The 4,135-nt window shown below is 46.9% G+C and overlaps 2 pseudogenes; both read left to right on the top strand.

The window, feature by feature from the left end:
- The first annotated feature begins 1,222 nt into the window (after positions 1-1,222).
- LOC124977374 (poly(rC)-binding protein 2-like) lies at positions 1,223-2,545 on the top strand (annotated as a pseudogene).
- Positions 1,974-2,069, top strand: LOC124978376 (uncharacterized; annotated as a pseudogene).
- Positions 2,546-4,135: the final 1,590 nt, after the last annotated feature.

Raw genomic sequence — 4,135 nt, 5'->3', positions numbered from 1 at the left:
TTACCACTGAGCCACATGCCCAGCCCTTTGTCTCAGTAAGTTGCTTAGGGCCTCACTAAATTGCTGAGGCTGGCTTTGAACTTGTGATCCTCCTGCCTCAACATCCTGAAGGTCTGGGTTTACGGGTATACCCACGCACCCGGTCAATGTGTCAATTTCTTAAAACTTCGCCTTTTTTTAGGTTTCCTGAGATGGTGTAGCTGTAGGCGGATCAACCCACCAAGAATGTAGCAGTACAAACCATTCTGCGGGCTTTCCAGCAGAAAGACTAACGCTGTAATTTCATCTTTGCTTCCCTGATGAGGTAACCAATAGAGAGAGAGTATGCAGACCGACACTAGCAAGTCAGGGACAAAACCAGGATTGAATGAAGCAGCACCCAATACTCAGAGAGATGCCAGGTACACCTCTTTTGAATTGGCAGCCCTGCCGTAGTCTGAGCAGGACCCTGCTTTTTTTTCAGTCTGAATGCTAAACCTAATGGGACCCTTCGTTTTCCAAGGGTTTCTTCTCCAGACACTAAAGGGTTTGAATACCTAATAAACACATAAAACTCCAAAAGGCAAGGATTTTTATGAAGGGTGGAAAGACTGGTAAACTCATGTCTCCCACATGAGCTTTTGTATTGAAATACATCTAAGATGAGTCAATGTCAGCCCTAAAGGATAAGAAAGGAACCAAGCGTTGGGGCGCACACCTGTAATACCAGCATCTCCGGAGGCTGAGGCAAGAGGATTGAGAGTTCAAGGCCAGCCTCAGCAATTTAGCAAGGCCCCCAAGCAGTTTAGTGAGACTCTGTCTCCAAAAAAAAAAAAAAAAAAGTATAAGAAGAGGAGTAAAAAATGTGGGCCAGACAGAGACAGGCCACCTATTTCTTCTCCTTCTCCTCCTCATTCATCTCTTCCTTTCTCCTTCCCCTCATTCTCCTTCCCTACCCCTCTCCTCCTCCTTTTTCACCATTTTTGGTACTGGGGATTGAACCCAGAGACCCTCCACAAATAAGCCGCACCCCACAGTCAGTCTTTTTTACTTGTTAAGACAGGGATTCCCGCCCAGACCAGCAAAGGCAGCAGCCGGAGCAGCCGCAGCCTGCGCCCTCTCGCGCCCGCCCGCCCTCCGCCCCGGGGTCTCTTTCCCCCCTGCTCCTCCTCCTCCTTCACCACCCCCTTCCTCCTCCGCCCGCCCGCGGGGCCCCCCTCGCCTTCCCGCCCGCCCCTATAGTTCCGCCCCCCGCCTCCCGCCCTTCCCCATAGCGCCCGCTCCCCTTTTCCCCTCTGTCGTCTCGCGCCTGCAGTTTTTGGCTTTCACCCCCACCAGTGACCAAAGACTTGACCACTCAAAGTCCAGCTCCCCATAACACTGCTCGACATGGACACAGGTGTGATTGAAGGTGGATTAAATGTCACTTATGCATGGAAAGGAAGTTGGTAGTATCCTCGGAAAGAAAGGAGAATCGGTGAAGAAGATGCGCGAGGAGAGTGGTGCTGTATCAACATCTCAGAAGGGAATTGTCCTGGGAGAATTATCACTTTGGCTGGACCCACTAATGCCATCTTCAAAGTCTTTGCTATGATCATTGAAAAACTGGGAGAGGACATCAGCGGCTCTATGACCAATAGTACAGCTGCCAGTAGACCCCCGGTCACTCTGAGGCTGGTGGTCCCTGCTAGTCAGTGTGGCTCTCTCATTGGAAAAGGTGGTTGCAAGATTAAGGAAATACGAGAAAGTACAGGGGCTCAAGTCCAGGTGGCAGGGGACATGCTCCCCAATTCAACTGAGCTGGCCATCTCTATTGCTGGCATCCCACAATCCATCATTGAGTGTGTCAAACAGATCTGCGTGGTCATGTTGGAGACTCTCTCCCAGTGCCCCCATTCCCGAAGGTAATGACCATCCCGTACCAGCCCAAGCCGTCAAGTTCTCCAGTCATCTTTGCAGGTGGTCAGGCCTATACCATTCAAGGACAGTATGCCGTGCTCGCTTGGGCAGCACATGGAACGATACAGAGAAGATTAGCATGACCCCTGCGCAAGGATGACTCGCAAATTCGTGAAGGACGGTATGTCATTCCACAGCCAGATTTGACCAAGCTGCAACAGTTGGCAATGCAACAGTCTCATTTTCCTACGATGCGTAGCAACACCGGATTCAGTGCAGGTTTGGATGCATCTGCTCAGACTACTTCTCATGAACTCACCATTCCAAACGACTTGATTGGCTGCATAATCGGGCGTCAAGGCGCCAAAGTCAATGAGATCCGTCAGATGTCTGGGGTGCAGATCAAAATCGCGAACCTAGTGGAAGGGTCTACTGATAGACAGGTTACCATTACTGGATCTGCTGCCAGCATTAGCCTGGCTCAGTATCTAATTAACCTCAGGCTTTCCTCGGAGACAGGTGGCATGGGGAGCAGCTAGAACAATGCAGATTCATCCATAATCCCTTTCTGCTGTTCACCACCACCCATGATCCATCTGTGTAATTTCTGAATAGTCAGCAATTCCAGGTTTTAAATAGTTTGTAAATTTTCAGTTTCTACACATTTTATCATCCACTCGTGATTTTTTTAATTCAAGCGTTTCAATTCCTTTCTCTGTTCAGCTGTTAATGCTGAGAACCATATTTAGTTCTATAAGTTTCTCCCCTCCCCCTTTTTTTTTTTGTTTTTTTGGTTTTTTTTTTTTGGACTCATGAATTTTTCTGTTTGTCATGGAAATGTAAGAGTGGACTACTAATACATTTCAGTTTAGTTCTGTAATGTCAGGAATTTTTCAAAAAAATTAAAAGATGGACTGGAACTTTTTCTTTGTGAATAGAAACTGGATGCCTCAGTGAAAAAAAAAAAAAAAAAAGACAGGGACTCCCTAAATTGCCCAGGCTGGCCTCAAACTTGTGATCCTTCTGCCTCAGCCTCCTGAGTAACTGGGATTACAGACTTGCACCACTGTGCCCAGTAACCTATTTCTTTTCTTTTCTTTTCTTTTCTTTTTTTTTTTTGATACCGAGATTGAACACAGGAGCACTTTGTTACCAAGTACATCTCCAGTCCTTTATTTTTATTTTGAGACAGGATACTGCGTGTTACTGAGGTCTTGCTAAATTGCTGAGGCTGGCCAGTAACTTGTGATCCTCCTGCCTCAGCCTCACAAGTACTGGGTTTACAGACATGTGCCACCATGCCTGGCTCCTATTTCTTTTTCTTCTGCAGTAGTGCAAGCAATACATGGGCTAAAGTCCATATATTGGAAAAGCTACATTCTAGTAGAGTTAAATTCTTCTACTCCCATCAGACTCATGGGTCTTTAGGTGGTATCCAGGGATGTTCAGGGAGTGCCAATGGGTTGCAGCAACCTGAGATTCACAGACTCCCCACCCCAGTCAGGTGAGGATCTCAGATGGCAGATTGCAGTTTCTACTCACTCTTTGGGATGGGATCCTCTCTTCTTTCAAATTCCCTACTTGGAAAGAGGCATCTTCTGGGCTTGGTGGTACATGCCTATAATCCCAGCGGCTGGGGAGGCTAAGGCAGGAGGATCATGAGTTCAAAGCCAGCCTCAGCAAGTTAGTGAGGCCCTAAGCAATTCAGCAAGACCCTGTCTCAAATTAAAACATAAAAAGAGCTGGGGATGTGGCTCAGTGTTAAGCACCCTGGGTTCAATCCCTGGCACAAAAGAAAGAAAGAAAGAGAGAAAGAAAGAAAGAGAGAGAGAGAGAGAGAGAGAGAGAGAGAGAAAGAAAGACAGAAAGAAGAGGTATTCTTTGAGTCAATTTTGTCTCCCTTAGGAACAATAAGCAATAAATTAGCTATGAGAACAACTGGGAGCCTTTTCAGAGCTTACACGTTGCAGTGGGCCTGGGTTCAAACCCTGCCTCTATCACTTACCAACCCTGGGGCACTGAGCAAATTATTTGATTGCTCCAATATTCTAGTTTGAGTTTCCCTGGAAGTTTGAGTTCCTAAGGCAAGGATTCAAGTGCAAATAGTTTATTTGGTAGATGACCCAGAAAAAAACAGCTAGGGGAATGGGGGAAATGAGATCAGAAAGGGAAAGCAGACAAAAGAGGAAAGGGCATGCTTCCAAGCAGGTCACTTCTGTAGACAACCAGAAATTAATTCCTCTGGGGAACTCTGGAG

Source organism: Sciurus carolinensis, chromosome 2, assembly GCF_902686445.1.
Source record: "Sciurus carolinensis chromosome 2, mSciCar1.2, whole genome shotgun sequence".
NCBI lineage: Eukaryota > Metazoa > Chordata > Mammalia > Rodentia > Sciuridae > Sciurus > Sciurus carolinensis.
Note: the sequence above shows the minus strand (reverse complement) of the source record. Positions and strands in the feature narration are given on the sequence as shown.